Consider the following 25,934-nt stretch of genomic DNA (forward strand, 5'->3'; position numbering starts at 1 on the left):
TGCTAAGTTGGGTTGTATTATTGGCCACTGTTCTACCCAGATGTTTCCTGTTTTTTCCCATTCAATGGGGATTGGGCATGGCTTTTGTATGAGGTGAGCAGTGGCCCCTAGAATTGGGGGTGAATCTTACTTATAGGTTCTCAATTAAAGCTGCTGGCTTGTGGAGATTTGTGATCCATAGTGAGGGCCGCTTGCATTTGTGAGAGTACATCTCTCCCCCATAAGGTCATGAAAACTTCAGCAATTAGTGGAAAGATGGTTCCTGTATCTCCATTGTCATCTAAATATAGAGTCAGTTTCGGCCTCAGATTGAAGATGGGCATCGACCAGTTAATGGTAGTGGGACTCCCTCTTACTTGCTGGGCTGAGGGCCGCCCCACTGGGAGTTTAAAGGTTTGGTCTTGCCATCTTTTGCCCAGTGAAAGCCTTTTTTACATAGTAAGGTCATTTATGGCTTTTGGAGTCCAGGGCCTGAATTTTGTGTCCACTCTGACATTAACAGCAAATGTGCAGGTGGGATGGGGTCCTAGCAGCTGCCCTAAGAGCTTGGGGTGTCCAAGTACTGCCACAAATGTGGGGATCCTCACTGGGTGCAGATGGGATGACCTTGCATGAGTTATTGTCTAGAGGTCCTTTAAGTTCATCCCACAGGTATGTGGGGGGTGGCTGACTAGGCGTTGCTACATTGTTTGCTACCTTATTTTTTTCACAGTAGGAGCTGTCTCTCCCTAAGTCATCAACTGTTTGTGAGGCAGAGGCCTGGAGTGTCAGGCTCTTATCACTCACAGATTCACTATGTTTGATAATCTGCTCAGGATTCTGAGAGGGGGGGTATCTTTCCCATGTCTGAGCACTTAAGAGCCGCACGGCACGCCAACTCTAGCCAAAGGAAAGACACGTACAGCACTGCTGCCATAACAAAGCAAATTCCTAGCACCTCAGCTGTTGATGGCATTTTGCAGGAGGTTTCCCTACGTTAGACAAACAGATAGTGGTGTATCAGATTGTAAGTATGTCCTGTGCTTAGTGGGGGACTTCCTTGATTCATTAGCTCAAGGCCGGATGGCCACACAGTGTCTCCGGAGCGTCACCTCTCTTGAGTGAGGGAAGATGACTTGGTTCCGAATTCTGGGATGATCAGTCCCTTATGTGAATTCTCTGGGCGAACTGAAAGTTAAAGGAGGAGCCGAGAAGCGACGTACGCTTCTGGGCGGTGTGTGCCTAACCTGGGGTCGCTTAGACCGAGGACAAGGACAAGGAAAGGGGCGTAGGAGGGGGTTCTGTGCTCACCCTCACAGAACCGAACAGCACACAAAACACCGAGGGGCCTACTTGCCGAAATCCAGGGGGGACCTTGCCGAGTCCGACATGCTGTCTTTCTCTCAGTCAAGTTGGCATGCCATATGTTGCTGTTGATTTCTCAGCAATGTTGCAGTGGATTCGTTTCTGAGAGGAGCAGCGTGGTGGGGGCAAGAGGCGCGGAGTCACCACACAGACCCCGGAAGTCAGGTGAAAGCAGGCTTGAGGTGAGCAGCCGGCAGACTCGTTTATTTCAGTTGGTACAACATCTTATATAGCCAAGACCAGCCAGTCTGGTCAAGGGCGGTCTATGCCCCAACCAATCACAGCCTGTTGCCAGGCAGTTTCCAAAGCCATCCAATCACATCCTGTTGCCAGGCAGTTTCAAATCCATCCAATCACAGCCTGTTGCCAGGCAGTTTCCAAAGCCATCCCTGAGTAACTGACGCTCGCTTGCCAGTGGCCACCTTGGCATGGCCTTCTCATTCCACCACAGTCTAGGTCCCTTAACTTACAAGGCCCAAAGCCACCAGGTTATTATCTAGCCCCTTTTATCAGATTCTCTTTGCCTCTCAGTCGGAAAACTTATTTGTAACTTGGACAACACTTTTCTTGACTCCTCCAATAGCAACTCTGTCCTTTGTTCTGGACCCTGTCTTGCCCACTCCTTGGCCTCATTCCTTTGTAATTTTGTTGCTTATTAAAGTCAGTGTTTTACATACATTCTGTACATATTCTGTGGGGGCAGCAGTAGTATCTTTTAAACAGTAGTACCGTAAGTAGTGTACTTCAAAGTGTAAATTACCTTGTTTAAAACTGACTTTAACATCTGTGTAATTAGTGCATATGGTTTCTACTCTCCATTATCAAGGTAATTCATTATTAGGTAAATTTGGCTAGTAGGGAGTACAGTTATGTGAGCAGTGTTTCCTATTAAATATCAACTACTGTCTCAGTTACACATAGCAACAGCAGCTGCGCCTTGTTCAGGAAAAGTAAATGCACAGAGTTAAAAAGTTAAAGACATGCTGCAAATAACTAGTCATTATTCTGTGTATAAAAGTAGAGCAGAAATTAAACGCTGAGGATTTCTGTAAATTCTTTGTTCTATGTAGTAGATTGCCGTTTATACTCCCAACATGTGTGTACTGATAACCCTCTCCCACACTAATGAGTGGCTTTTCTCCTGGTTTTGCCTGGAATCTGCTTTATTCTCACCCTGCCTCTATACTACAGTGTCTGTTTAAGTGTTTACAGCTGGTGATGGAGCGAACCAAGGCCTTCCGCAACCAGGCGGTCAACTAAGTGCTACTACAGGAATGTGCTCAGCTCCCCACCCAGGAAACAGTGGCTTAAAATATCGCCCCATGGCGGTAAAGAGTGCCTCTTTGCTCCACGTCAGCAGAGGATGGATCATCATCCCTCTGCACCTCTTGGACTTCTGGGACTGATGTGGTAGGCTGTGTGCCACTGTGGGAAAGAATGCTGCTTTTACGCAGATCACTCGGGCCTAATAAAAGATAACATGGCTGGCTAAGGTCAGGGAGGGGCTGGCAAAATGAAAAAGAATGGGAGGCCTCTCCGGGGTGGTTTGAGTCTTGGTTCAGTTCTTCTCCGTGGCAAGCCACCCTACTATCAGGACTCATAGGGCCCCTTGTTCTCCTGATTTTAATTTTAACCTTTGGCCCTTGCATTGTTCACAAACTTGTACAGTTTATGAAACAGAGATTGGGCACCATTCAATTAATGGTCCAATGGTCCCAATATAAACCCTTAAATGTTTGTAAAACCAATAAAATGTCAGTCCAAACCCATGATTGGGATTGGGTTTTTCAAACATGTGCAAAAACAAGGGGGGGATGGAGAGCCAAAGTGACTCCATTTTAAAACAGTAAAGAAAGCAGCCTCCGTTTCCTATAGCAGACCCGAGTCTTTGTAAAAGCAGGCATTCAGGCATTCCGGAGATATCAAAGCTTACCAGGGACAGCTAGCTCCGTAGACCAAGGACAGCACAGTAGAGATTACTAAACAAAGTAACTCCCTGTACCCAAAGCTCCTGTGCTGTAAGCCCCCGCTGTAACTCCCTCTGCCCAAAGCTTCCATGCTGTATGTAACTCTTTTCCTGCTGATGCAGCCCTTTTTTCCTTTAAAACCTCTCCCAAACAAAGACTGGGGCCTCACTCCTTCCTCCTCTGCATGGGTTGGTTGGATGGCTTCCCTGTCGCGGCTTGTACTCCTGAATAAACCTTGCTTGTGCAGTTCAGTGTGATCGACTCTCTGGGGGTCTCTGCGGGGATCTAATGATCTGGTCACAGCACCCCCACCCCTGCAATCTGACACTAGGAATACTTACAGTCACCCAAGTTAACAACAAAAACTGTGAAACAAAAATCAAGAAGACACAGTATGCTAATATTTCTAACAGATAATGCTAATGATATGAACCACAGTATACTAATCACTAAAACCAATTGTATCCAAATTAAGAATTAAAAGTTAGAAAACACACAGAATGCTAAAAATGGTAAAGTGAAACAACAAATATCTTAACTATGGTAACAATTCTAATCAGTAAGTCTTAAAATGATCTTATCTAAATCAAAGGATGAAAAATGAGAAAAAATCAAAAACATGGGGGAGACACACCAAGAATGATAAATGAAAACAGCATAAAATACATTTAGCCAGTAACAATAAAAACAAAAAAGAAAATAAAAAACATTTAAAAAAATAAATACACAAGTATACAATGTAGAAATAGGCAGCGGAGAGAAATTGAGAAAATAGAAAAATAATAAAACAAGTAGAAAAAAAAGAGAAAAGAACCAATTAGTAAAAAGAACAAAGAGGTCAGACAGACAAAACAGCGATACAAACGACAAGATGAGAAAACCAGTAATGTCATCCAAGTCCTTCAGGCTGCCTCCACAGAGCTTCCTAGGCCAACTGAACAAGAACTGAGGCCAAGCCAGGGGACTGTTAAGGCAGTCGGAATGACATAACAATGGCCCCCCTGATGTCAGAGCAAGATACAAACCAATCACAGCTGGGGATACACCATGGTGGTTTTCTCAAGAAACTTTCTACTTGGTTAAAGTGAAAGGACCCCCAAATTTTTTTGCTTAAGTTGGTGATAGCAATTGATATTTAGGTTTTGATAAATTAACACCTGAAGGCTATTTCAATGGACTTTTCATTTCTAGTTTTAAACTTTGTAAATAACTCTTGGCTTTGGTAGGACTCCTCAAGCCTACACTCAGAATATCCAACATGATAGGTCTCAACACGTTGGTACCACTTCACTGGCATAATGACAATACAACAATATATTATGTTTGCCAAGTCATCATCAGGTGCATGGTTCATATCCATAGAGCTGAGAGGGAGGTTTCTTTCATCATTTACCCTGAAGTTCATCATCAGATTGCTCCTCAGTAACCCTGGAAAGCTGCACAGTAGTGCGTTGATGTATTCCAGTGCAAATGGCAAAGTGAGAGCAAACTGAAATCTATAGCCTCCAAAAGTGCTTCAAATCATAAGGAGGAAGAGAAGACATTCCAGGATGTTCCAGTCCTTTGGGTTACCATAACAAGACCCTGACCTGGGTGACTGAAAAAGAACAGGAATTCATTTTTCAATGTTTTGGAAGTCGGGAAGTCTAGATCAAGGCCCAACAGATTTACGATCTGGGAAGGGTGCACTCTCTGCTTCTAAGATGGTACCTTCTTAAAGAAAAAAAACACTGATAAGGAAATGAAAGGCTGGTGGCCAAGTGTGGGCCATTCAGCCCAGGTGTAGGTGTTGAAATGTTGCACAATTTTGTCCAATACCCGGATGCTACTTGCAGAAAAATACGGTGCCTTCTTAAGGTTCCTCATGAGGAATGGCCTTCTTAAGCTGTCTTCACCTTATAGAAAGTTCCCCATCCTGGGGCTGCTGTTGTGGGTGGGGTAAGCCACCACCTGTGATGCTAGCATCCCATATGGGTGCCGGTCCTAGTTGTAAGGGTGTTGGTGGTAGGGGGAAGAGGACATAGAATTACTTACATAGCTGTTCCATAGGGGAAATACAAATCTCCATAGAGAGGCTCCTTTAAGGAGCTGAAATTCTATGAACAATTGTTCAATGAGGCTACAGCCATCTACAAAGAGCACGGGCTTCAGCATCAGATCTGGTCAAACCCAGCCCTGTCACAGCTGCTTTAAACTAGGCAAGTTTCTGAATTTCTCTGAGCCATTCTTCTATAAAACAGAGACAACAGCACCCACCTTGTATGGGATTCAGTCATCTAAATCACACAGTGGCAAATGTGGCACTCAATAAAATCAGCTGTGGGGACCACTATTCAGAAAAATGTATCTAAATCCTCCATTCTTAAAGAAAACTCTAAAAATATAAATAAAGCTTATTTAGGTTTTATATTTTAAGTGACTTAAAAACCTATTTTTCTTCACACTTTCCCCCATATTAAACTATTCCAGTCATTGTCAGGCTTTTTCTGTTGTTTCAGTATACATATATAAGTACTGATCCTTTCATTTTCTATTTTCACCCTCATTTCCACTCCCCTTTTTCATTTCCTCTTGGTTCATGTCCATTAAACAACTCAGATGTCTTATACACCTAACAAGTACCAGGGTTCTAATCCTGTTTTTGAATTAACTCATTTGACACACTCTTCTCCATCATGATGGTTCTAGTAAAACCATCTAAAGTTTTTCATTTTCCCCAAATTGGAAAGCTACATGTAACTGTCCAACTTCCCCTTCCTGTAATGTTTCATAAAATTTTCATTGTTAAGGTGCTAAATTTAGCATAACATCTGATAAATAAGGAAAATGAGGACCAAGAGCTTTGACAAAGAGAGGACCACAGGGAAGTAACTGTCTGAGAATCCTAAGAGTACATGATCTTGACTTATGAGAGGGTCTGTTACAAGAGTAAATATGAAAGAAACAGCCTTCTAATTCATGAACAGAGGATGTTTTTCCATTTCCATGTGTCTTTGATGATTTATTTCATCAACACTTTATACCTTTATTGTGATCTTTCACTTATTTGGTTAAATTTATTACTAAATATGTAATTTTTGTAGCTATTGTAAATTCGGGCTTCTTTTTTCCCGTTTCATACTTTTTTATTTTATTTTATTTATTTACTTTCTTTTTGACAGGCAGAGTGGACAGAGAAAGAGAGAGAGAAAGGTCATCCTTTTTCCGGTGGTTCACCTCCCAGTGGCCGTTGCGGCCAGCGCACCGCAGCCGGCTTACTGTGCTGATCCGAAGCCAGGAGCCTGCTTTTCTCCTAGTCTCCCCTGAGGGTGCAGGGCCCAAGGACTTGGGCCATCCTCCACTGCATTCCTGGGCCATAGCAGAGAGCTGGACAGGAAAAGGAGCAATCAGGACAGAATCCAGTGCCCTGACCAGAACTAGAACCCCGTGTGCCAGCGCCGTAGGCAGAGGATTAGCCTATTGAGCCGCAGCGCTGGCCACTTTTTAATTTTATTTAAGATATACAAACTTCATGTATTTCATATATACAGATTCAGGAAGGTGATGAAACTTTCCACTCTCCTCTCCATCCTCCTTGTATTCCCACCCTCTTCCTCTTCCCTCTACTATCCCCATTCTTACTTTTTACAAAGATCGTAGACTTAACTTTACAGAGGATCATTATTAGTGTGTAATTGTTTTGTACATTGATTTTGTATCCTGAGACTTATTGGTTTATCACTCCCAACATATTTTAATGCAGTGTTTTAAGTTTTTTCTGTCTAAAATCATGTTTTCTGAAAAAACATATTTTGACTTCTTCCTTCCCAATTTTCATCCTTTACTTCTTTGCTTTGCCTGAGTACTCTTGTGAGTACTTGAGATACTATATTGACTAAGAATGGTTTATGTGGAGTTCTTTTCTTGTTCGACACTCAGGAGAAATGTTTTCAGGTTTTTCCCATTCAGTATGGTATTGGCTATTGTTTTATCATATAGCTTTGATAATTTTAAGCTATGTTTCCTCTGTACCTTGTTAGTTCCAATTTTTTTTATCATGAAGGGATGTTGAATCTTCTGATGGAAGCATCCACTGCATCTATTGAGATGTGCATTTGTTTTGTGTTGTTCATTCTGCTGATGTGATTTCATTGATTTTTATAGATGTTGAACCACACTTGCATGCCTGTGATAAAACCCACTTCATCATATTACATGTTGTAGATATATATATATGTATGTATGTATATATAACCTACATATGTATATCTGTGATACCTTTTGGATGTTTTGTTGCATTCATCATGTTTCCAGAGCCTTCACAGCCTAGAAAGTGTTTGAAATAAGAAAACTCGAACTCACTACCCATGCCTTTTCAATTCCAAAAAGTCCCAAACATTTTCCCAAGGTCACAGAATGACAGACTGTACTAAGGAAAATCTTCAAAACCTAATTGCAGGTCTGGCACTGTGGTGTGGTAGGGTAGGCCTCCACCTGCAGCACTGGCATCCCATATGGTCAGCAGTTCATGTCCCAGCTGCTCCTTTTCTGATCCAGCTCCCTGCTATCACCTGGAAAAGCAGTAGAAGGTGGCCCAAGTGCTTGAGCCCCTGCACTCATGTGGCCATTTGGGGAGTGAAGCAGTGGATAGAAAAGCTTTTTCTCTGTCATTCCCACTCTTTAACTCTGTCTCTCAATTAAATAAATCTTCAAAAAAACCTATTTCCAATGACAGTAAATCTTTCTGCACAGATATAACAATGTTAAATTCCTTCTATATGGATAAGAATAAGTTGCATGGTCTAGTTTTGTATTCATTCAATAATTTTTTCCATACATTGCATACTGAACCATTGAAACTTCATCAATAATTGGAAATTTAAATCAAATGAATAGGGTCTCCTATAAATTTCATCAAGATTTTTCTAAAGCCATGAGAACAAGCATCCTGACAAAAGTAACTAAAAATGTATTCCAAAATTTTGCTGGAAAGGAATCATGCTTTCCTTGGTTGTTTCTACACAATAAGCAGTAGCTTTCTGCATGTTCTTATATATTCGAATCCTCTCTGATAGGACTGCTGGCCAGAATCAGTAAAGTGTCATCAGGTTTGCGTATTTGGTTTATTACATGCTGTCTTTCTGTGACCTTGGGAAATGGCTTCAAGTTTCTGGGATTGAAAAAGCATAGGTAGTGAGTTCAAGCATTCTTATTTCAACCACTGTCTAGGCTGAGAGGCTCTGGAAATGTTACTAAGTCTTAGTTTGGTTGTACTGTTTGTGCAATTCTTCAAGCCTAATGATTTCTTCTAAAAAGTTTAGAAGCAGAGATTTTTTTATGAGTCAATATACACGTGAATGAACCCTCACATCATCAGATTGTTTTGTGTGCTCAATAAAAAAAATACCTATTTTCAACTTTGTGCTATTTAAAGGGTAGAATGTTCTAAGTTTAGAGTCTGTTTATCATAAAAGTCATGACTTTTGTTTGTTCAAACGAGGGAAATAAACTTTGTAGCTAATCTCAGGTGACACCAAGTTGGCATTATATTTCTTGATAAATTCAGAGCTCCTTCAATTTCCTGATTAGTAGTGTATTTATAGTGAACGGCACACAGTTGAATGCTTCAGAAGATTTATCTACTTATCTGAAAGGTGGAGTTACAGAGAGGGAGAAGCAGAAAGAGAAGCTTTCTATCAGCTGGTTCACTCCCCAAATGGCTGCAATGGCCAGGGATGGGCCAGGCTGAAGCCAGAAGCCAGGAGCTTCATGTGGGTGTCCCACATGGGTGCAGGGGCCCAAGAACTTGTGGCCACTTCCATCGCCCTCCTAGATGCATTAGCAGTGAGCCAGATCAGAAATGGAGCAGCCAGGACTTGAACTGCCACCCAGTTGGGATGCTGGCATTCCAGATGGTGACTTAACTCACTGCATCACAGCACCAGCGCCACACAGTTGAATTTTTAATGTTATGCTTAGCTGGTAACATCATGTCTTTCTTCAGGTAAGGGAAATCCCTCTTTTCACAAGGACGATTGCATAAAAAGTTGACAGGTGTATCTGTTGTCTTCTTTTCCAGAGTGTTTGGTTATCTTTGCAAGAACTCCTTTTCTTTCTCAGAAACAAACATCTGAGGAGTTACTGAGATGAACATTCTATTTCTTTATGTGTTAATGGTTTCTTATCATTGGAGGAAGTCTTCATTGATTTTTCTCATCAGTACAATCCCAGACATTCACCTAAAAATCCACCCCAGCAGTTCTTTGTTCTTTATGGTGAGAGCTTTTGTGTTTAGATAACTAAAATTTGAGGGGTTCCAGCGCTGTGGTGTAATGGGTAAAGCTGTTTCGTGGAATGCTAGCATCTCATGTGAGTGCTGGTTCAAGTCCTGGCTGCTCCACTTCGATCCAGCTCCCTGCTATGGCCTGTGAAAGCAGTAGAAGATGGCCCAAGTCCTTGGGCCCATGTACCCACGTGGAAGACCTGGAGGAGTCTCCTGGCTCCTGGCTTTGAATCGGCGCAGCTCCAGCTGTTGTGGCTAACTGGGAAGTGATCCAGCAGATGGAATACCCTCTCTCTCTCTCTCTCTGCCTCTGCTTCTCTCTTTGTGTAACTCTTGACTTTAAATAAAGATTAAAAAATTAACATTTTGAGCTATGTTTTACTTTTGCCCAATAATTTTATTGAAAAGTGCTTTGGAAAAAAAAGTATTTTGAGAAATCAAAAATAAAACTATCCATGAAAAACTTACTTATCCTTACTATATTACAGCTATTTTTACTGTATTATGTAGCTATGATTTTAATGTTTTAATAGTAAAACATGCATTAGGATTTTGCATATTTTTCTTTCCTACAAGTTTAGTTATTTCAATTTAATTCATGCAGATGGTATTTATCCTATAGTAGAATGGAGAAAAAGTGTATAGATAAAAATGCAAACGTGCAAATTTTCAACTTCAAATATGTAATTTCTTTTTCAAGACTGGTTTTATTTGAGTGGTAGAGTAAGAGACAGAGAGAAGAAGAGACAGAGAGAAAAGTCTTCCATCTTCTGGGTCACTCCACAAATGGCTGCTACAGCCAGAGCTGAGCTGATTGGAAACCAGGAGCCAAGAGCCTCCTTGGGGTCTCCCACATGGGTGCAGGGGCCTAAGCACTTGAGCCAACTTTCATGGGTTTTCCTGGGCATAGCAGAGAGCTGGATTGGAAGAGATGCAGCCAGGTCGAACTGCTGCCCATATGGGACGTGGGTGCTGCAGGTGCTGGCTTAGCCCATTACACTACTGCACTGGCCCCAGTAATTCCTTTTGTAAGTTAAATGTATCATATTTGTTAGATGCTCTTTACACACACACACACACACACACACTCAAAAATTTGTAACCAAAAAATCTTATTTGTATTTTATGTTTGGAAAATACAGCAAGTCGATCTGCAAAGACACTTAAGCAGGTCAAGGGTACACAATAATGAGACATTTATTAGGATGACTTTATGGAGAAGGTGATCTGCATGAATGAGAGCCATCAGAATAAAACCATCTTCTGCAATTTTGGTCAAAGCTTTCTTATTCTTTTCTTGCTTAGTCTAATAAGGAATGAAATTGATAACAAATAGATGGTCTGTTTCATAGTATTACATACATTTTACTAACACCAGATGTGTTGGAAGTGATATTTGTAGGAGAAACAAGGTTGCGACTTATAAACATAAATTATGATAATCGTTGACTCTTAAAAGGTACTGATGATTTTGGAAGAGAATTTTGGAAGGAGTAGATAAGCACCAGTGATGATCTAGTTACACAGATTAATTCTCAGAAGTTGTGCGCTTTATAAAAACTGCAGGATAAACAAAACATTATTAAGATTTGTAGTTCTATTTAGTCCCACTTAAAAAGTTTTGCTTTTGTGGCCTGGGATTTTGGAGTTTTCCTCCTACATTGTCTCCTAGGAGTTTTACAATTTCTATTCCTAGAGTTATTCATTTTGAGTTGTTGTTGTGTATGGTAGAATGATCCAATTCCATTCTTTTGCTTATAGAAATCCAGTTTATCCATAACTATTATTTTAAAAGATTTATTTTATCCTTTTGAAAGGCAGAGTTAGAGAGAGGAAGAGACAGAGACCTTCCATCTGCTGGTTCACTCCCCAAATGGATGCAATGGCCAGAGCTGGGCCAGACCGGAGCCAGGAGCCAGGAGCTACTACCAGGTCTCCCATGAGAGTGCTGGGGCACAAGTACTTGTTCCATCTTCAACTGATTTCTGGAAATGGAGCAGCTTGGAGTCTAACCAGTGACCATATGGGATGCCATCATTCTAGGCAGCAGCTCAGCTCGTTAGGCCACAATGCCGGCCCCCATTTATTTATTTTTTAAGAAGTTGAAAATTTTATTTTGCTGCAGATTTGTTGCTTCACCGTATGAAATACCATTAGCAAGACAGCACATTGAAAGGTTAATATGGTATTGTTCTCTGATACTGTAAAACTAGCAAAATCCTTTCTCTGCTTCCACCTGTTTTCTTTTTTTTAAGGGAAAGAGTTTATGGGGGGAAACCTGACAAACTGGAGAGAAGGGACGGAGAAGGAAAAAGGCAGAAAGAAAGTGTAAGAGAGAGACAGAGATCAGGAGATGGAGAGGAAGAGAGAGCTGTGTGCTCAGGAACAGCTCCCTTTAAAACGTTGCCAGGGGGTGGGCAGGGAAGTAGAAGCCTCGAATCCCATTAGGATGTGGGTGGGGCTGACATTGATGTTTGGACCATGTGGCCACCTGGCTTCCTGCCATGGCAGTGGGGGCTGGGGCATAGGATGGTGTCAGGGTGTAGATCACACAGTAGATAAGACTGCATCATTTTACTAACATCCACCCATTTGTTTTTTATGAAGCAGGAGTTTTATGGGATTACATTAGCTCCAAAAATCCAGCAGGGGTAGAGGGGATGATGATCTGTCTTAAGCTACTTCCTGCTGACATGGGGCGATGAGGTACTCTTCTCTGGCATGGGGCAATGTCTCAAGCCTCTGTCTCCAGGATGGGGAGCCAAGTATATCCCTGTAGCAGCATTTCGTGGCACCTGGGGACTTCCATCGCAGGAGGGGGCAGATCCTGAGAACATTGGGGAGTGCGGGTGCCAGGAGGGCTGGAGTCCACGGAAGGGTCTCCCTGTCTCTGTGCCCTGCCCACTGCTCACTGAGTCTGGTCCACATTTGGGCCTCCCTGGCCCTGCCCCATCCTCTTTATCAGTCAAAGCAGTGCCACCTGAAACTTTCCGGGGTCACTCAGAGATGCCAGCCCTCTGCGCCCACTCCCCACAGCTGAGGAGGAGGGCCTGCCTCCTCCAGTTGCAGCCACGTGGCTGGCCTTGGTCCACCCATGCGGGGTCCACCACAGGCTGGGGCTTCATCCCGCCAGTGTCAGCTCCATGCAGGCTTGGCTGGGTTTGTCCTCCCCACGGAGAGGTCGTGGCGGCTCTGTGGCCAGCATGAGGCAGCTGGCAGGGTGCCCTGGGAGCCCGCAGAGACGTGACCATGGCCAGCGTGTGGGGGTGCAGCGTCAGGAGGCTGTGGTCAGAGATAGGAGGTCCCAGTGCCCTACTTCCTGGCGCCTCACTGGGGAACAGCACAGCTTCCTGGGCAGCTGCTGAGGCACAAGGGCTCACAAGTGGTCCACAGAGAGGTGGATGGGGACGGGGCAGGGGCAGGGGCAAGGATGGCTGCTGCTCTGTGTATCCTCAGGCAAAAATCGACCCAACCCTGGAAATTCTCACCCTGAGTCATGGCTGCTCCTGTGGCTGGTGAGTGTCGCATCCCAGGAGGCATTGGGTCAGGGATCCTGGAGCCAGCGTCCCTCTAGTCCCTGCTGCTCATCACTGCTGTGTTGTTCAGATGATAGGAAATCACATTTCTGGAGCAAATTAACTTCCTGTGATCAGAAACGTAGAAGGTCGCTTCCTCCACAAATGAAAGCCGGAGGAGCATCTTCCCAGCAGAGCAGCGACACCCTCCCTATAGGTGCAGGACAGGGTCCCTGCAGCAGCCTTGGCTGTGATGGAGGCAGACTTGGTGGCCAGAGAGACCAGGGGCTGGGGCAGGGGTTGCTCCACTGCCTCCTCTGCCGCGTAACTCAGGCAGAGCCCAGGAGGGGCCTGGGACCCAGTCCAGAGTCCTGGGGTGAGGGCAGGACTGCAGGCCTTCCTTGGTGGACACCAGCCGGCGTGGCTGGGTGGGTGGAGGATGTCAGAAAAGAGAGTGCCCGGGGTCCTGCTGCTGACCCAGAACAGGGAGGGGCCACAGCCTCCTGCCCTGGGCTGGGACACGGAGGCCACACAGAGCCCCAGCAACATGTGGAAGACACAGACAGCGGCCCCCCGCAGGTACAGAGATGGGGAAGGAGAGTGACCGCTGCCAGGAACCAGCACCCGGTGTGGTTGCTGGGGGAGGGAGGGACGCCCCCTGCCCTGACCCTGGAGGCAGAGGCCACTGCCGGCTGGGCGGGAAACCCAGACCCCCTGGTTCAGACGGGCAGCTGTCATGCCCGAGTGATGACCTAAGTCTGGCTGCTCAGCTCGGCCCCTGCCAGGGCCAGGCCCGCACACGCTACAGGAATCTGCACAGAAGGGGGGAACAAGCCATGGGGGCGGGGCAGGGATGGGGTGGGCAGGCGCTGACCACAGAGGGGGGCCGAGGGAAGGGATGGTGATGGGAGTTGGGTGAGACTGGAACGGCAGCTCCCGCGGAAATCTCAGCTTTGTAAGGTTCCTGCAGAAAACCAGCAGGTGCATCCAAACCCCGCCCCCGTGGCCTCCTCTCCCTGGGTCCTGAACTTTGGGCCTACGCCCAGGGACACCTCAGTGCCCTTCTGGCTGGAGCTTCCCTTTCCTCCAGGAATCTCAAATCTCCACCTAAGGCGGAAGCAGAGGCCCTGGGGGGCAGGGCTTGGGGGCCACGCTGTGACGTAGGAGGCTATGACTTCGGGGGCACACGTAGGGTGGTCTCTCGGCCCCGCTGTCTCCAGCCTCTCAGGGCCACCACGTCAGAGCACCCCTGGCTTCGACATCGCATTACTGCCCAGCGGGGAGTGATGCGGAAACGCAGGACACGCGGACAAGGACTGAGTCCCGCAGGCATGACCAACTGCAACCAGGAGAGACCCGCCCCAGGGGAGGATCCTCTCGCAGTCCTAGCTGGTGAGCGCATTCTTCTGCCCCCTTGCGGTCTCAGCTGGTAGCACAGGCGCCCCTGGCCTCCCGCTCAGTTCAGCAGCTCCCCGGGTCCGCGGGTCCTGACAGGACCCCCAGCCACCAAGGCACCGGGGTTTCGGGGTTAAAAAAAAAAAGGCTGAAGTAGGCGCCAGTGTGGTGGGTTAGCTGTGCCTGGATCACTCTGGGTGCTCCACTTCCCACCTGGCTCCCTGCTGCTGTGCCTGGGACGCACCCACGTGGGAGACCCCCATGGAGCTCCCAGAAGCCAGGCAGCACCTCTCCCATGGCTGTTTCCTACCGGGGATTTTCCTTCTCCAAAACTCGGGAAATCCCTGCTGGCCGCCTTTGTGGTTGCTGTGAGGGGGGTGGGGTTTCTGTTTTCAGCAGCTCTGCCTCCACCTGCAGCTACCTGCTCCGTGTCTGAGCCAGCTCTGCAGTGAGCTGCTGGGCACCTGCGGGACGCTTGGAGCAGCTCCCAGCACGAGATGAGCGAGAAGACATTTGTCTCCCGCACAGGTGGGCATCTGGGCGAGTGAGATGGATGGATGATTGATGATGGATGATGGATTGACGGACTAATGGATGGAAGGATGGATGATGGATGGATTGATTGATGGATGGGTGGCAGATGGATGGTGAGCACAAGAGCCCAGGCTGAGCAGGGCTGAAGCCAGGACCTCTGTCTGGGTCTCCCATGAGGGTGGCAGGGACCCGAGTACTTGAGCCATCACCACCGACTCCCCGGGGGACCATTAGCACCTGGATCAGAAGCAGTGGAGCCAGGACAGGCATCCAGGCACTTGGACGTGAGATGTGGGTGTCTGTAGATGCAGGCAAATGGAAACAGCCTGGAACCATGACCACGGCCAGGATACCAGGCCCCAGCACCCCATAGGCTGGCTGTCGGCTTCCCGCGGCCATGGTCTTGCCGCCTCTGGGAGGTCGGTGGCCGGGTGCCTTGTCCTCAGCACACGGTGGCTGCCACTGCTCTCAGCGGTGATGGCGGCTGTTCTCAGACTGTGGAGAATGTGAGCTGTGTCCACTCTGGGCCTGTGTGGACATTCGTGTGCGGGTCTTCCTGGGAGCACAAGGTCTTTCCTGGGGTAGCGCCTGGACGTGTGGCAGGTATGTGTCAGACTCAGAAGCTACACACTTCTCTCCAGGTTCCTGCGCCAACAGACATTTTAACATATAAGAGTAACTAAAAAGTTTCATGGAAAAATGCAAAAAAGACAAGTTTGGGGGCTTGCATTGTGTTGTAATGGGTTAAGGCACAGCCTGGAGCACAGGCATCCCATATGGGCGCTGGTTTGAGCCCTCGCTGCTCCACTTCTGATACAACTCCCTGATGATGCTTCTGGGAAAGCAGCAGAAGATAGCTCAAGTGTTGGGTCGCTGCAACCTCCTGGCTTCGACCTAGCCCAACTCTGGCTGTTGTGGCTGTTTGGAGAGTGAATCAGTGGATGGAAGACCCCTTCTCACATTCTGTTCCCACCCCATAACTCTGCCCCTCAAATAAATCTTAAATACTTGAGTCCTGCAGCACTTAAACAGAAAGAATACGGTTATGAGCTCTTGGAATAGCTTCCCAATTTGTTGGAATGCATACTTTGTGATACTTCCTGTTCCACGATTGGTTGCCAACTCAGATATTTCCAGTTACATCTGAGAGTCACTAAACTGTGTCTTTCTGTGTCAGACTATGATAATAAATGTATTGGGGGGCCGGCACCGTGGCTCACTTAGTTAATCCTCTGCCTGTGGCGCCGGCATCCCATATGGGCGCCAGGTTCTAGTCCCGGCTGCTCCTCTTCCAGTCCAGCTCTCTGCTGTGGCCTGGGAGGGCAGTGGAGGATGGCCCAGGTGCTTGGGCCCCTTCACCCACATGGGAGACCAGGAAGAAGCACCTGGCTCCTGGCTTTGGATCGGCGCAGTGCCAGCCATTTGGGGGGTGAACCAGCGGAAGGAAGACTTCTCTCTGTCTCTCTCTCACTGTCTGACTCTATCTGTCAAATAAATTAAAAAAAAACCTAGCACAGCATCTAAATATAATAAAATAGACAAAAATTTTAAAAAATGTATTAGGAAGGTGCATTCTTCCTTAAGTGTTACATTAAATGATGTGTTATTTAGGGTATTTTTCAGTAACATATTCACACTTGTATATCTTACTTTTTATATAATTTCTACAGAAACATTTTCATACTTAGATTTTTATAAAAGTCAGAATTTTCCAAATACACAATTTTACTAATGTGTATGTTGTATCTTTCATTTTCTCTGTAATGTGCTTGCTTATTTTTTCTGTAAGATTCCATTAACCACTGACATTGTCTCCGGTGGATGTGTATATATTTTTAGGGTTAAACAAATTCTTCAATATAGTTTATAGCTTGATTCTAAGAATAAAGCCATATTCCCTTTTATCTGCTCTCATTCCAACACTGTCTCTCCCAGTGTTTCCCTTCCTTCCTTCCCTTCTTTCTTTCCTTGTTTGCTTCCTTCCTGTGTTCCTTCCTTCAATTTTTAGATAATATATTTTAAATTTATATTACAGTAATAGGACTAATATGAAGTTTAAGAACAGGTGGCCCCAAGCTGTGGCATCCCATGGGGGAGCCGGTTCAAGTTTCATCTACTCCACTTTTGATCCAGCTCCCTGCTAATGTGCTTGGGAAAGCAGCAGAGAATGGCCCAAATGTTTGGTTCTCTGCACCCATGTGAGAGACCCAGAAGAAGCTCCTGGCTCCTCCCTGTCCCAGCCCAGGTTGTTGTGCTCATTTGGGGAGTGAAGCAGCAGACTGAAGATCTCTCCATCCATCTCTCCCTCCCCATTCACCTCTCTCCTTGGTTTCTTTTCCTTTCATCAACTTGTGCAAGACATAATTTTAGTCCACGTTATATTCACGGGCTTACTTCACCACTAACCTTAGTATTTATCAGGTAAAAGGTGAGAAGGCCACAGTTCCACATGAGCAATATAATGTTCTTTTTTTAAAAATATATATATATTATCTTAATCGTCCACTGTTTTCGCAGACCATCAGCAGGGATCTGGATCTGAAGTGGGGCAGCTGGACTTGCACTGGTGCCTAAATGGGAAGCCAGCACCACAGGTGGATGCTTAATCTACTGTGCCACAATTCCAGGCCCAGTGTTATGTTCTTAACCATTAGTCTGTCAAGGTCATCAAAGTTTTATAGGAGTATATATGCCCCAATAGGGACACGCACTGGCATTTATTTTCTTGTTTTGGTGTTTTGATTTTTTTAAAAAAGTAAACTTCCATATATAAGGTAATACATGTGATATTTGTATTTCTCTGGCTGATTTCTGGAACATGATGTCCTCCAGTTGCATCCATTTTGATGCACTTGATAAATTTTATTGTTTATTATTATTATTATTATTATTATTTATTTTATTATCCATGGACTCAATGGGACTCTGGGGAGAACAAGAGAGCAGATGGATGAGGGGCTCCAACTGCCAGGGGTCCTTAAGGGCTCAGATCACCAGGCTTGTGCAGGAAATGGGGCTAAGGGTTCTCACAAGCCAGAAGCACCTCTGGACTCAGGGAGACCCCTCACCAGCCCTGATCCCTAGAAACTAGAAGCACCCTTGCCCATTCATCCCAGTCAGCACCACACTCTTGGGTTTGCCCTGCTGTCTGCGTCCTCAGCACACACCTCTCTACAACCAGAACTGGGATCGCTCAAGCCAAGGTCCGGTCCCTGCTGAGGCATGTGGCTGCCTAGCCTCCAGAGTGCTGGGCCTAGACACTGGAAAAGCCAGAGCTAGGAGTCTGACTGGGACTGCACCCTCCATGCACCGTGGAGCTGATGGTGGGAGTCTTGGCCCGACAGCTGCACCTGTGCCTGTGGGCACATGTCACCTCCGTCTCCCTATCCCAGGTTGAGGCACCAGGCACTAGGGATTTCTGGGCATCAGGGAGGGTCCGAGGGGCAGGACCTGCTCCAGGGAGAAAGGGGTTGGCTCGGGTGTGATGGTTTATACTCCCAGGTCCAGACTCTTGGTTCCGGGCCCTGGGTACATGTGACAGGATAGGAGGGCTAGTCCTGACATCCCAGTGGTGCCCTGGGAGGGGATCACAGCTCTTACGTGAGGTAAAAGGTGGTGTGTTCCCTCCTGGTTCCTCCATAGCCTCGGCACTGGCAGCTGAGAGCCCCGGATGAGCCAGGAACCTTGCACGGTGGCAGGATCCACCAAGCTAGGTGGCCTGTCTTGGCCTCCAGCAGGTGTTGCTGCCTCGTGGACAGAGGATGAGAAAGACACCCAGCTAGGTGCACACACAGCCTACCAGCACACTTGCCAATGCTCCCTGTCACCTCTCCCAGGGTCCCTAGCCACACATGTCTCTGAACTCAAGGGCACACCACACTCCCTGCTGCTCGCCCTGCCCCCAGCCAAGCTCACCTTGCCATGCTCACCTCTGTGCCCACCCTCACCCACACAGGTGCTCACACCCGATAGGCACACTCTGCCACCTCCAGGCACACCATAGGATTTCTCCACTCACTGGGGAGATGCTCTGGGCTCGGCCTCATCTCCCTGGCCCCTGCTCACATGTGTACCCCTCTACACAAACACACACACACACACACGCCCTCATACCCTCACACCTTTGCATGTGTGCACACACACACATGCACACACACCTGTGCCCAGTCACTCCCCCTTGCAGGCCCTCATCCTGGGCACCCTCCAGTGCCCAGGCTCCCGGTGCTCCTCCTGGCTTCCTCCACTGCCTGGCAGCTCAGTGCTCTCTGGTGGGGCCTGGAGCCACTGGGCAGCAGGGAGCAGAGGGCGCAGCCCCACTGCCTCTGCTGGACTCAGCTCTCTGCCTCGCTGGTGCCACGCCCCCCCACCTCCTCAGGAGAGTGGCCTGGGGAAAGGCAGCCCTCAGGGAGGGGGTTCAAAGACAGCTTTGCAAGGTGCTTACACTTGGGGTGGTGGGCAGAAAGGTTTGGACAGAAAAGTTACCTGGAATCAGCTAAATTCCTGTGCTTAGTGTGGACGTTGGAGGCAAGTCCACGGTGCTCTGTCTTTCTTCCCGGCAGCCCCTGATGATAAGGCTGCAGCAGGCTGAGGTTGCAGCCCCCAGGATCGTGGAGCAGAGGGATGGTGCTGCGCCTTTCCTAAGAGAGCACAACATGAACTTTCTCAGGGTCTTAGGCACAATGTGATGGTGCTAAGCCCAAGCTTGCATGGCCATGTTTTGCATGAACATACGTGATGGTTTGATTTATGCCTTCTTGACCTTTACTTCAAGGGAGCCTGGATGTTTGATGTCTACAGAAAGGCTGCTGGGCGTGTGAATTCCATACGAAGCGTGTGTACATCTCCCCATGTGGGCATCCCAGTGTTTGGAGGGGAGTCGATGTCTCTCTTTTTTCCTTGTCATTGTTTGAACGCAACAGGATACAAATTCACAAGGAACCCTCAGAAGAAGGTTAGCAGCGTGTACCCATTTCCTGTTAAGGAGGCTGTAGGAAAGGAGTTTGGGAAAGTGTGTGTGCATGTGTGTGTGTGTGTGTGTGTGTCCTGGGCCTGTGGCCCAATGATCCACAGCTTGCTTCATGATGCCAGTTTTATGCCTGCCTACCCAAATCGTGTAGACACAAAAGAAACCCCCAGGGCCATGGGAACCCTGCACTACCCCCAGACCAGCCCCTTTCTGGGATAAGGGATGCCATGCAATGTGAGATTGTGGAAAGTCAGTTTCCAGATGCTCTCCCCTGAGGTCATTGAAGGGCAGATCTTGGTGACGTGTGGCACTTTTGCTGCATGTGACACTTTTCCTGGCTCGCATCAATGCTCAGATTAGGTGTCCGACCCCAGGACGGGCTGTCTGGTCATTTTTTGGTCCTCTGCTCCCCAAACAGAAGCTCTTTAATAGTTGACTCCCTGCAGCAGAGGAAGATGTACTTCCCATTTGCAGTGCTGTTTGCCTTTGTCATTTCGGAGCTCACCTATTTGGAAGGTCTCTTCCTCAGCTTCCCTTCCCCCTCCTCTTTCCCGCTGTCAAACTCTTCTGCCAAAAACAAAAATAGCTTCTGATTTTTCATTTGTAAGGCATCCATGTCCTAGTAAAACTTTGGCATCTGAGGTATGTGCAGTGCCATTGGCTGGAAATGGGGCTGCACTGTTGTGCGTATTGCAGGAATTCCGTCAGGCCGGCTCCAGGAGGTGTCAGTGCCTGTCAGGGCTGAGTGCTGTGACAGGAGCCATGAAGAAGCCCTACTTGAACCGGATCAGGCCTGCATGGTTGTGTGGTATGCATGGCCAGTGTGGACTTGGCATGGTATCCTGTTCAAACTTCAGGTGCTCTCTCACACACCCCCCCCCACACACACAGAATCTTGATGGGGCAGTTGCCCTGTTTTGGGCACTTTTATAAGGGAGACAGGTTCTGGGCCTCTGGAGACAGCCTGGTGCTTGTCCGTCCTTCTATAGAGAGATTGTGCTGGATTAATGTGAGGCAAAACTTTGGCCTTGGGACCAGAGAACTTCACGATAAGGAATAGATTCCTTTTGTGTTCTTATGCTCTCAAGTATCCCTCTGACAGTGGTGTATTAAACACTCAGGGCCCTTGGAGCAGAGGAGATTGGTGGCACGGGGAAGGGGCTGGGGCTCAGCTTGGCAGGGGTAGGTCATGGTGTTGAGATGGGACTCAGGGTAGAGCAACCCCCAAGATTGGCCTGGGAAGGGCATCCTCCAGTCAGGGCACAAGGTGCCTGCTGAGTCAGCAGTCTCTTGGTCTTTGCCACCTGACCCCTTCAAGGTGTGTGACTCTGAGCCCCATTCCGGGATACTGCAGGGTTGTAAAGGGCAGGGGTCCAGGGCCCAGCATCTGAGAGCCTGGACCCCTCTACTCCCCAGGGGGGTGAGCAGGGTTCTGTGGTTTGGACAAGGCCTTGGATTACCCTGGGTTCCAAGTGATGCCAGTAACATGCCCAATTCCACAATGCCCAGAATTCCCTTTGCTAAGAGGCACAGGCCAACTCCATCAGCACGGCAACCAGCTCAGATACTCCCCACCTTGCATGGGCAACTATCATGACGAGGGCTCTGTGAGACTTGAGCTATATATAGCCTTGATGTCTTGGATCCAGCAGAATCAGGGATTATTTGAACCAGAGGGTTCCTTGCCACTTTCTTGTCCAGTTCCCTCGTTTTACAGATGAGGGCCCAAAGCCCAGAGGGTGACAGTGACTTGTTTTCACAAGGTCAGGATTGATTGGGAACTGGAATGCAAAGCCTCCTGAGCCCTTGCTCCTGGCTGCCTGGGGAAGGCAGGAAGGGGAGTGTCTCCCAATTTAAATCTGTAATAACGCCATAACCTTTCAGAGCTGATGATTACCCGCGTCTTCCCAGGTCTTTCTGTGAAAGCGGCTTTCCCTGTTCACGCTCCTGAGCCCCCTCGGAACTTGGCAATTTGTCAGGCTGTGGGCAACATCTAGCAGCCCTGCCACCTTGCCATGTGCTGGGTACCCTCCCCACGCAGGTCAGGATTCAGATTAACCAGGCCTCCTCCCCGCGGTGGTGGTTGGTGGTAGTGGTGGTGATTGCGTGTGTTGCTGCTGCCCTGGCCTCGGGCACGTGGCACTTGAGCCTGGCCTGTGCTGTCCCATTTTGCAGGGCAAGTCCTGGTGCACAGCAGCAGAACTGACCCCTTTCTCTGCTCTCTCCTCCTGCCCCCCAGGGGTCACTGGACTGACTCTAAGCTGGTGTGCCGAGTGTCCGTGCAGCTGCCAGAGTGTGGGAGTTGGCATGGCTGCCCTTCACCCGGGTGGCAACCATTGGGTGGATGCCAGTGGCCAACTGCCCCATGTACTGGTCCCGCCAACAAGAGCAAGTGGCAGGGTGAGCTGACCATGCTGAATGTGAATGGGCGCCGCTTCCAGACATGGAGGACCACACTGGAGCAGTACCTGGACATGCTGCTGGGCAGCACAGAGAAGTTGTTCTTCTTCAAAGAGGACGCCAAGGAATACTGCTTCGACCATGACCCCAGGGTCTTCTGCTGCGTGCTCAACTTCTACCACACGAGCAAGCTGCACTACCCCTGCTATAGGTGTATCTTGGCCTACAATGACGAGCGGGCCTTCTACAGCATCCTGTCCGAGATCATTGGTGACTGCTACTACGAGGAGTACAAGGACCACAAGAGGGAGAAGGCCGAGTGCCTCATGGACGACAGTGACTCGGAGAACAACCAGGAGCCCATGCCCTCACTCAGCTTTCACCAGACCATGTGGCGCGCCTTTGAGAACCCCCATACCAGCACCCTGGCCCTGGCCTTCTTCTCCGTCATGGGCTTCTTCATCGCTGTCTCAGTTACCATCAACATGGTGGAGACGGTGCCCTGTGACACAGTGCCCAGGAGCAAGGAGCTGCTGTGTGGTGAGTGTTCCTTGGTGGCCTTCTTTTGCCTGGACACAGCCTGTGTCATGATCTTCACTGTGGAGTACCTGCTGCAGCTCTTCGCCACGCCAAGCCGCTACTGCTTCATTGCAGCATCGTGGGCATCATAGACGTGGTGGCCAGCACGCCCTGTTACATCCACTGGTCATGACCGACAACAAGGACGTGTCCGGAGCGTTCATCATGCTGTGCGTTTTCTGTATCAAGTTCTCCCGCCACTCGCAGGGCCTGCGCATCCTGGGCTACATGCTCGAGAGCTGCGCCTCGGAGCTCAGTTTCCTCCTCTTCTCCCTCACAATGGCCATCATCATCTTTGCCACTGTGATGTTTTACGCCACGAAGGGCTCCTCCACCATCAAGTTCATGGCATCCTGGCCTCCTTTTGGTACACCATCATCACCATTACCACCCTGGGGTAAGTCAGCACCTGTGCGGTGCACCTGGGAGGTTGCGGGTGAGCCCTGGATGATGGGGGTGGGGGGTGCCAGGCAGGTTGCTGCAAAAGGAGAAAGCCCAGGAGTGATGGGTCAGTGGCCTGTGGCTTTGAATAGAGTGTTTCTCTTTGGGACAGGGTCTTGTGTTTTGTAGAACAACTGTGACTGCTCCTTCTTCCAGCTGCTCCCTGCCTGGGCCTGTGAAGTACCAGGGCAGGTGGCTGCACTGGAACCTGCAGCTGTGTGTATCCTGGTAGCCACAGGGAGGAAGAGGGCTGTGGGGAGAAAGGAGAGTGCTGTGAGGAGTGTGCAGGTTTCCACTGGCAGGCAGCGCCTTCTTCGTAATTCTTCTCCGTAGTGCATCCGAAGGCTGTTGTCTCTTTGGCCTGACTTTTCTCCTCTGCCTGGCTGGCAGAGGCTCCAGGGTTCTGTGGCTCTGAGCAGGGTTTCTCTAAGTGACTCTGGAACTGGACTTTCTGCAGAGCAAGGTGCCTTGTTGGTTTTTTCCTCACTGCAGGAGGAGCAGGCTGTCTCTCTCAGCCTGAGTCGGTGATTGAGTGACTTTGGCTGGCCTGGGTGACTGTGAGGTCTGAGTGCGGTCAGACACAGGAGCGGCAACTGCATCCAAGTGGGAGACAGGTGCTCAGAGGGGCGGCGGGGGACTCGGCCAGGTCCCTCGCTCCCAGGCCCCCTCTCCGGCAGAGGTCCCAGACCTGCATGCGTAGCCCCCATGTGAGGCAGGGGTCTCAGGAGGGGAGATGACAATCTTCACCCTAACAGGATCAGAGCCCATCAGAGCAGCTTTATGGAGACAGATTTCCTCGGGGTTGCTGCTTCCACTGCTGGGCGCCACTACGCCCCACTGTGACAGAAGTGACACCCTCCACAATTCACGAACTGGGCCTGTGTTTGCTTAGACCAGGAAGCGTTATATTGCTAATGGGGAATTCACGAAGCTTTTTATTTGGTCTTTGACAATTCAGTTGGTGGCATCCTGGTGATTCGATTTTTCCCTAGACAGAAGTCAGACCTTCAGGGCTGTGACTTTTTTTATTATGGCCTCTGGGTGTGATGTTCTGTTCTGGTCATTTTGCGAGTCAATACAGCATCAGGCCAGTGAATACAGCCTGCTGGGCGCTGTGCTAGGTACACGGAGTGCTGTGAACAAAACACTCCCTTGTGGCAGCTTGGAGATACTGCCTTAGAAATGAGTGGTTGCTCATATCCAGAATCCATGTTTTATTGCCATTGACGAAGCTGCTGCCTTCCTTTGGCATCGCTCAGGAATCGAGTCTGACACCAAGGGGCAGTCGGTCTTGACCTCAAACTTTCTTTCTTGGAGATGGGGACAGGCTGAGGGCAGCAAGGAGTGCAGGCTCCTGTGCTGGGGAGGGCTGTGTTCCCCCAGGCTGTGAGCCCCTCCCTCCACACTGGGCCAGAAATGAGCTTGCTTCCTCTTCCCTGCACATCAGAAGGCCTCTGGGAACACCAAATGGACGAGAAGGAACCCTTGAGCAGTGTCTTCCCTCAGCTCAGAGGAGTAATAGGAAGGCAGCCTTTCTCTTCCCTTCCACCCCAGTGGGGCAGCTCCGCGCTGGATCAGGCTGCTTTGACTCTGACCTGAGTTGGCAGTCGGCACCATTACTAGACTCGTTGCTTGGCTATACATAGCAGGTGCTTGGCAAGATGCTTTTTAATGGAAGGGTCAGTGTAAATGGGGCACCTTCTCCATTTGCTCGGCCTGATGCTGTTTTCATTCCTAGACATGCCCTCTCTTGGGGCTGGATCCAGGACTTGAACCTGCAGCCCCTGCAGCCCCCTCAGCCCTCTCGGCCCCCTCGGCCCCCTCGGCCCCCTTGGCCCCCTCAGCCCCCTCGGCCCTTGTGTTCTGCCCTCGCCCAGGCCCCTCAGAGAGAAGCGAGTGGCTTCTACTTGCTGTCTGATCCATCACCAGGTGTAACCTGCAGGACTCTGGGAATCTTACCTTTATTGGAGGTCTTGCTGGCCTAACCCTGCAAACTTTTCCCTCTCCCCTGGCTGGTTGGAGACTTGTTCTACCATTGCAGAAAGCCCTTCTCTTTTTTGTACTGTTACATTGGCATTTGAGACATGGTCCAGCTGCCTCCAGCAGCTCCCCACAGACCCCCACCTGTTCCTCTTCGCAGACCCTCCCTGCCCTGCTCTTTCCCTGAATTCCACTTTCTAGTGCACAGAGAGGTTGTCCTTGGCTCATTGTGGAGTGAGACCAGCTGGCAGGCCAAGAGTCGATGTGCCCCACGAAGGCATTTGCTCTTCCCAGCTCTGGTTGCCATTCCTGCTTTCCGGGCACCTTGCTGATGAGTTACTCAGTTATCCTCCAGCGAGGAATCTCCTAGAGCCAATTATTACTGTTTATTTAATATCTCAAAATACCTTAAGCACAAAAGAGCAATAGCAGCCCGACCGCTGTCAGGGCTGGATGATGGCTTTCCTGCATGTTCTCCGACACTGGTGGGCCCTGTAATTCCCACCCAGGTTTCCCTGGGTGCCCCGTTAACAATTGTGTTCCCAACTGCA

The 25,934-nt window shown here is 48.6% G+C and overlaps 1 long non-coding RNA gene and 1 pseudogene across 3 annotated transcripts in view; both read left to right on the forward strand.

Moving 5' to 3' along the window:
• LOC127488597 (uncharacterized) overlaps nt 1–3,979 on the forward strand; it is a 107,342-nt gene extending 103,363 nt beyond the window's left edge. For both annotated transcript variants that reach the window (XR_016226392.1, XR_016226391.1), the window contains one exon: nt 2,536–3,979. This is a non-coding gene — a long non-coding RNA (uncharacterized LOC127488597). The remainder of the gene's footprint in view (nt 1–2,535) is intronic.
• A 15,815-nt stretch (nt 3,980–19,794) lies between these two features.
• Nucleotides 19,795–25,388, forward strand: LOC149120547 (A-type voltage-gated potassium channel KCND3-like; annotated as a pseudogene). Its single transcript, XR_016225733.1, has 3 exons — nt 19,795–19,968; nt 22,223–23,359; nt 25,142–25,388. The product of XR_016225733.1 is annotated as an A-type voltage-gated potassium channel KCND3-like (transcript).
• Nucleotides 25,389–25,934: the final 546 nt, after the last annotated feature.

This window comes from Oryctolagus cuniculus, chromosome 19 (assembly GCF_051225735.1).
Source record: "Oryctolagus cuniculus isolate XC-2025 breed Fujian yellow rabbit chromosome 19, ASM5122573v1, whole genome shotgun sequence".
Lineage (NCBI taxonomy): Eukaryota > Metazoa > Chordata > Mammalia > Lagomorpha > Leporidae > Oryctolagus > Oryctolagus cuniculus.